This window comes from Crocodylus siamensis, chromosome 7, assembly GCF_052110815.1.
Source record: "Crocodylus siamensis isolate JL-2025a chromosome 7, ASM5211081v1, whole genome shotgun sequence".
Lineage (NCBI taxonomy): Eukaryota > Metazoa > Chordata > Crocodylia > Crocodylidae > Crocodylus > Crocodylus siamensis.
Window position 1 is genome coordinate 3854604 of NC_143401.1, and position 8151 is coordinate 3862754.

General features: G+C 46.5%; 1 long non-coding RNA gene across 2 annotated transcripts in view; it reads right to left on the reverse strand.

Annotated features, from left to right (window-relative positions):
• The window catches only part of LOC149859324 (uncharacterized), a 32527-nt gene extending 24962 nt beyond the window's left edge, over positions 1-7565 (reverse strand). Inside the window, exons 1-2 of one of the 2 annotated variants that reach the window (XR_016443566.1) lie at positions 7497-7565; positions 3884-4176 (exon numbers count right to left, since the gene is read on the reverse strand). This is a non-coding gene — a long non-coding RNA (uncharacterized LOC149859324). Of the gene's footprint in view, positions 1-3879; positions 4177-7496 lie in introns of both variants that reach the window. The other variant, XR_016443567.1, reaches the window with a different exon arrangement.
• Positions 7566-8151: the final 586 nt, after the last annotated feature.

The following is an 8151-nucleotide window of genomic DNA, read 5'->3' on the forward strand; positions in this document are numbered from 1 at the left end:
TGAATTTATTATTCATTGAAAATAATTCTCCCCAGGCCTATTTAGGACATCTGTAGAGAGAGCCTTTTCCTCAAGAGGAATCTACAGCAGGATCCCGCACCCTAGACGGAGGCTCAGGACCCCACTCAGCTTTTTCTGGGGATATGAGATATGCCTGATATCGTCATGACCAACAGTCCTTCTCTTGGAGAAACAGCTCAGAACACCCTTGTGAAAACTAAGTGCTGTGGATATAACAGTCTCCTTGCTCATCCACATGGTCACTGCATTACCAGCATCAAATTCCTCCTTGCTCTTTGTCGTACAGCCACCGCTGAGCCTCGCTCAGGGGCTGAAGGTGCCCAAACTAGGAGAAGTCTTTGCTCCAAAGAGCTTGCTGTCCACAAAGGGAAGAATGGGAGAAAGGAAACATCTTCCTCCCAGACGGGGCACGTAAAACAAAGAGAAAACAAGGGCCACTTTTTCAAAAGCACCAACAAGATTTAGAAGCATTTTCAATACTGACTTTGGCACAGAGATGAAGTGACACTGACTTTCAGTGGAACTTCTCCATGAATAAAAATTATTTTTAAGGTATTCAGGTGGATTTTAATGCAAATGAGGCACTGAGGTGCTTGTGAAAACCCCACTAGTCACCCAGCTGCAGCTTTCAGCTCTTAATCACTTTTGAAATCTCCCTGGCATTTTCAAAGATGGGAATTATGCTCCTAAATCACTTAGGGTAAAACCGCACAAGCAGGCAAGCTTCAAGGCAGAATAAGATGCCTAATTTCCTTTGAGGAGCCAAGCCAAAGTGGCTCACTTAGGGTCATAACTGATGCCTGTGGCAGCACCAGGATTGAACCCAGATGCCTTAAACCCCATTCCAGCGTTGTGACCCCCTGATCCCATGCTCTGTATTGCCCCAAGTAGGGAAGGCGCGATGGAATACGTCACAGGCGTGCTAGTTTAATGCTGGCAATCAATGAGAGATGTGTCCATTTCCTACCAGCCCGAACCCTCCCACCAAGGCCGACTGCTGTGTAAAGCATAACAGAACGCAGGAGCGTGCACCACTCATGTAGCAGCTATTTACAGACCAGCTGCACAACGAATAGAAACCATGTCTCCGAATTCCCCCACAGCACATTATGGGCTGTGCTGCACGAGGGCTGTAATTTAATAATAATTTTTTTTTTTTTAACAATGCAAACAAAGTCGACTGTGTAACTGTTAATTCCCTGACAGTAGCAAAGAAAATCCGGTGAAGGTGTTTTCTCATACCAGAGAAACCTATGGAGAGTTGGCTGGCTTGCCAAATCGGAGAACACAAAAGACAGTATAAATTAAAACGTACTGCTGATCCATGAATCTTTGTTCTTGGCTTAATCTACAGTCATAAAAATGATGGAAGTGACATATCTCTGGCACCTTGGCCCACTCTGCTAGAACATATATTCGTCTTTATCAACTGACGGTGAATGAAAGCAAGTTCAACTTCAAAGGACGGGGAAGGGGAAGATGGAAAACAATTATTCTCATTAACTTTGCCTTTGAATTGCATTAGATGATGAGATAGATGGTTTTAATTAGGAAAGCTGAGGCAAGTTATGGAGAGCAAAAGCTGCAGCCAAGAAGGAGCATGCATGCATTGCATCTGAGTGTGGGTGACATGCATGCATTTCCCTGCACACACATGAACTCATCCTGACACACCCCTGCATCTGGGCACCTCCACACGTTTGCAAGCAGCCATGCTCAATGACACACGCATGTACTGGGTCGTTCCCAAGGGCACGGTTGTACCTACATGTGCACATGCACTCTGATATAGCCAGACACATACCCATGCACTCTGAGCACAATGCTGTCTCTCCAGAGCTTACTCCTAAAGCACAACTATCCTAACCTTGGCCTAAATTCCCATAACCCGTTCCCAGCCATGGCAGTGGTGGCCCTTTGTCCCTCCCACTTCACTGTAGGATTTCTTAATCAGGCTCCGTGGCTGTTATGTGGGAAAGGGGCTGGAGTGGATGTTCTTGTGGACTCTTTTGACAAACACCAGGTGCCTGCAAATGCAGGGGACTGGACTTCATGGCCCAGGAGGTCCCTTCTAATCCTATACTTCTGATTAAAACCATTTATTTTCTGTGGATCATCAGTGGACTCCAGCCATGCTGTGGCACTCAGCAGTACTCACTAACAACTTGATCTTGCCTGGTTAAACTGAATGGGAGCTTTTTTCCATCAACTCAAATGGGAGTGGAATCAAACCTTCCCCACAGCAGATAATAATTTCTTCCACTTCAGGAGACATTTGGTGACACTCATTGGCCTGTATCCTGCAGGACTTCAAACTAGATGCTCCTGGTGTGGTGCCTTCTGGCTTTAAAGCCTATGAACATACACACTTCCCAAGGTGTGCAGTCACACCAATTACCAGAAGCATTGCAAGAGGTGTGGGTTCCTGTGTGACCTCACTTCTTGAGCGGAGCCGTTTGTCACCTCCCTGTAACCCAAGCAGTTTAGTTCCTTCTTTAAACAAGCTCACTTCATGCAAAGGGCACAGGCACAGCTCAGCAGACCTCCCTCAGCCTGCAGCAGGAAGCCCCCTGCTTTCTACGCCTGCTTTATGGAGCCCAGTTAAATGTCATTCCACTTTTGAAAGACCCACCTAAAGTTCAGCTGGTCTTTTGGGTGGCCCCTTAACATGCGGCTCACCATCACAGCTTATTCCGAAAAAAATAATTTTCTCTCTCTCTCAATGGCTACTTAACTATCAAAGCAATATAGGAGAAGGATGAGCAGCCTGAGACACAATGTCAAGAGCACTAGGGAAAGGATCCCTGCCACCAGGTCAGCTGTGGAAGTTGCTAGGAATGAGGGTTTTGAAGAAGCAAAAACATATTCCTGCAGGCCTGGGATAAGGTGGGTGCCCCATTTGATGGTCAGGGTCTCCTTCTGACTATTGAGTCTTCTCCTGTGCAGAGGGAGCCATTCTCTCCTCCGTATGCTAGGACTCAACACCCTCCTTTGACTTAATAAAACAAGTCTCACTGCGACATTACCAGCTCCAATCTCCTGCTCCCTCAGTGGGTTCCTGGTGCTATCCCTTTCCACAGCCTTACCAGGATGAGGTTGCATGGAATAGTAGCAGTGCACTGAGGACCCAAAGGGCTAGAGGGCTCATTGTGCAAGGCCCTACACAGGTTCATAAGGGGGAGGGAGCCTGGGCCCCCCAAAACTGATCACACATGGACAAAGCATGGCAGAATGCAAGTGTCACAGCATTCCTGTTGCAGATGGAAGACCAAGGCACACTGGAGTTGCCAAGTCACCCAGGAAGTCTGTGACAGCGAGAGGAGAGCATGGAAGGGGCATAATTAGCCTGTGCCGAGTTCCATGTGGTCAGGGCGACTCTGCTATCCATACCCAAAGCAGCTAGGCTTAAGCTAACCTAAGTAGGTCTGCATTGTGTTGTGCTTGCTTCTGTGCTAGGGTAAATCCATGAGACCTCCAAGGAAGTCATCAGGGTTTCCCCCAGGACATACAGCTGTCAAGCGGAGCTCAGAGTCCAGGCCGAGGAAAGCGGGAATGACAGGAAGTGGCAGCTGCGCTGTAAGGCATACAGCCTAGTGAAATGAAATGCTTTGGGTCTGATCCTAGTCTCATTTCAGCAGTGGCTCCACTGTGGTGGGCACTGCAGAATCTGACCCTTCGTTGCAACGTCCCAGACCCTCTGCAAATTCCTCTTGGTTTCTGGCCTGCCTCCAAAGGGAACATTTCAGAACAGGGCTACTAGGTGGGGGAATTTCCTTTCCGTTCTAGGAAGTTGCAAGGCCCTAGGGCCCCCGAGCACTATTTTCAAATTGGGACCATTTTTGCTGGAGAGAGTGTGACCTACCTGGCCTGGAGAGACCTCCCAGAGCAGAGCTTTGTCCATGCCTCAGTGCGAACGCCTTCTGAAGCCCGAGTACCTTAATCCTCCGCTGCTCCCTCAGAAAAGCGACGCTGTGCGGGACCTGGGGAGCCGGATCTTGGGGGCTGCAGCCTGCAGCGAGGGCTTCACCAGCTTGGCAGGTATTGTTGTTTATCTTTGCAGACATTTGGTTTCTTATGAATGTGGAACACCCAGGTTTCGACGCACGCAATGAAACCGATACAGTAATTTCATTTCTTGGCCATAAATGAAATGGGCTGTAAAGTAAAGTTGGGTGTTTAAGCCAGACTGAAAGAATGAATTGTTCTAACGGGCAATGTTAATGAGAGGACTAACCATGTCTGAGATTAATACCTAAGGGGTCCTTGGTCTTTTCCTTCCGCAATGCTCTGTGTTGCTAATTCCCAATGCACACCTCCCTCCCCCTTGGTCTACAATGTGTGGTCTAGTGGTTAGCACATGGCAGCAAGAGCCATCATTCCTGGGTTTCATTTCTGGCTCCATCGCTAACAACCTGTGTGGCCATGAGCAAGTCTCTTTGCCCCTCTCTGCCTCAGCTTTTGCATCTATACAACAGAGATATGGTGCCCCTCCGGCACAGGTGAGACTCAGGCCATTAGCTTGTGTAGAAGGGGCTTAGAGATCACCGAGTAAAAGGTGCTGGGGATGTGCAGAATGTGGCAAGCATGCAGCACAGAATACCAAGCATGTGGAGGGAGCCCGGGGTCAGGCAGGTCGAGGATGGACAAGGGGTCAGACTTGGCATGTGGAATAACCCCTGACCTTCAGGACTACGGGACTTGCCAGACTGAACCAAATCCAAGGTCCCTTTAGTCCCGGAACTGACTGGAACCAGTTGTTTCAGAGAAGGATGAAAGACCCTAAGGGAAATGCTCCAATCTAACTCCCAGGACAGGTCTCCTCCTGTTCCATAGCTAGAGACTGGTACAAGTTCAGAAGTGCAAGGATTTGAACATGTTGGACAGGAAAATTTTCAACATAATTCTGGCTGGAAAAATGTTTTATGCTTTGAAAATATTCACAAGATGAGAAAAGCATTTTGTGCTTAGCCCTATTCACGGGACTGAGAAGGTTGAACTAGTTGATCAGGTAGGGACACTCTCCTATTTCATATCACTGGTTAGCAATAAAGAGGATGAAGCTTTCTCTATCTTGGGCTCATCATCCAGGTATCTGAGCTTGCACTGTTACATCCTCTAACTGCGTTTCAGCATAATAAACATTGCTAACAGCCAGCACAGGTCTGAAGTCAGAATGGGCCTAAAGCTGGAACACCCTTAACTTTACAGGGCTTTAAAAGCAGGATGCAAATTCCATGGGTGAAAGTCATCTCTGTAACAGACTAACAAGGAGCAACGGTCTCAAGTTGCAGCAAGGGAAGTTGAGGTTAGATGTAAGGAAAAAACTCACCAGGAGGGTAGTAAAGCACTGGAACAGGTTACCCAGAGTGGTTGTAGAGTCTCTATCCTTGGAAGTTTTAAAAACCCGGCTAGACAAAGCCTTAGCTGGGACAATATAGTTGGGGCTGGTCCTGCTTTGAGCAGGGGGTTGGACTACATGTGACCTTTTGAGGTCCTTTCTAACCCTCATTTTCTATGATCCACTGCTGTTAGTAACAGCATGGCAGGAGTGCAGGTTAGCTCCAACTGAGTTCTGGGCCAAGCTGTACTAGGTGTTGCATTTACACCTAACAAATCAGTCCATGCACCCAAGAGCTTATGGCTACATACCAGAGGCACAAGTAATCATGGAAAGGTATCATTTTCCATGGAGAATGGAAGTATCATCATCTTTACTTTAAAGGCAGGGAACAGAGGCACAGAGCAGGTAAATGACTTGCCTGAGATCAAGTAGGAAATCTATGGCAGACCACAGAAATTAATCTTGATCCCCGAGTCTCCCTCTAGCGACAGAACCAAAGACCACTCGTTTCTCATCTGTCATGAGAACTCCCCTGGAAATGAACATAAGTGAACAACTCCCAGCTTTGTGCAGAACTAGCCTCAAACACCCCTCAGAACAACCTCTGCCATGCTGGGGGTGCTTGTGGCCTAAAATCAGAGTTGCTCTTCTTGTATGCAGACTACAGCAGTTGCTAAGTGATCAGTTATCAACTCTTGTATATTGGGCAGAGTCCTAAGCGAATCCTTCCTTTCCAAATCACCAGTCTAAGGAAGAAGACAGTGTCTCTTTGTGAATGGACATGTACTTACAAAGGGCTGCACTATGTCCAACCCCCCCCCACACACACACACACTCCACCCCCAAAAACTGAACCTAACATTCAAAATAACTACAGATATTGCAATCTCCGTGGCCCCCATTTCATAGATGTGATTTATTTTTCAGTGAAAAACCACTCAGCTCTGATGGAAAGGGAGGGGTGAGTATGGAGAACTTTGACAAGTATAAAAATATGAGGGCTATATTATCCTAAAAACATTTTTTTAAAACACAGTAAAAGCCCTATTGGGCAATGAGAAACTTTAGCCAAGTTCCTTAAATCAGCCCCCTAGTTCAGTTGTATTCCCTTGGAAATCCTTGCAAAGAAAAACACAGGGAATGAAAAATTTGGTTTTCATTAAAACCTTGAATGTAAGGGGTTCTGTAGTTTTCAATGGGTCTTTGATTCCTATGAATGATGGAATGTTTTCAGAACATTTAAAAAATGTTCTCCACTTTTCTATCTTATATCTGCAGAAAACTACACTGGATTTTTTAAAAACATGTAGTCAAGTCAATAGAAGCAGAATGCATTAAATATAAATGCAACACCATTACCCTTTATTTACCCTGAGGTTTTATTTAAAAATATGATGTTTTCTTGTGGCTTTGGAAACATGGTAGCTGATCCAAATCAGGGCTGTGGGAAAAAATGTGGAAAAATGTGGGTAGAATAAAATAGGTGGATTTTTCACTGGGGGGGGGGGGGGGGAAAGCACAAACAAGGGGTGCCCAACACAGCAAGGCACCTGCATAACTCAGCACCAAAAATAACCTATCACTCAGAAGAGAAGCATTTCAAAACTCTCTTCTACTTTTATTCCAGTTTCTAGCTACAGAGGCAGTTTGGTACAAAGCACTGCCTAAGAGACAAGGTCTTTGCCCAGTCCAAAGAAATTATTTTGCCATAAACCAGATCTTTAGATGTGCTGACGAAGTAAAAACTCAAGTATTATTCAGGGTAGAATTTACCCCTAGCTATAGAATTATGGCCTAAAATCTCAGTGGCGTATTTGCTTCTTTTTTTAAAATTTTTTTTAAAAGCATGCTTCCAGCCTTAGTTATAAAGACAGTATTTCAAGCATCTGTAATACATGCCTGAATCTGTAGAGAGCCTGAAACAGAAGGTCTAAGAGGTGTGCACCGTCCCATTCATCTCAGAGAGGGCTATGTCAACTCTCCAAATCTAGGGTAGTTGAGTGTTTTTTATTTCTTATTTCATGGATGTTGTAGTTGAATGTGTGGCGTTTTGCTGCCTGGGGCTTACCTACAGCTATCCTTTGTTATCCCATCACTCTACATGAAGGGAGACACATTTCATCAGCTCCTTTACCTTGCTTTGTCCCATAGAGCAGGGGATTGTGGACCCAGAGGCAGCATCCAGGATGTAGCTAGACACTGCAGGTTGAGCCGCCTGAAGAACAGAAGGAAAGACAAAGCTCAGGAAAGCAGGATCCATCAGGAATGGTAGCCGACTACAAGTTCCCTCTTCCCTTGGCTTTTGTGGGAGGAGGTTGTCTGGGCCATGTCTTGACAGCTGAAGGCCCCCAGAACCAAATCACCTGGAAGACCTAATAAAAAATAATCCTCCACACAGACCACGGTGGTCAATACTGGCACCTGTAAGCTGCAGTGGTGTGTCAGCTGGGAAGCGGGCCATAGAAGCAAAGGGCTCTCCATAGAGACAGGCTGAACTGATGCTGCAGCAGGGTTTAGGTATTGTTGCTGTGGATCCTGGGTGCCTCCATTGCAGAACGGGGTCCCCCTGCACAGCTGAACACCCAGAGACCTGCTATGGGACACAGCGAACTCATGGTGTTCTGATCAATGGCCATTTGCAACCAAGGTCAACACATCTACATGGAAAGTCTCCATGCCCAGCAGAAACGCTCTCAAACAAGCTGCACCAAAGGAAGCTTCCTCCCAACATGGAAGCAGTGTAGCCACTTTGGAAGTAGTGGCTAATCAGCCCTGCTGAGTGACTGAGC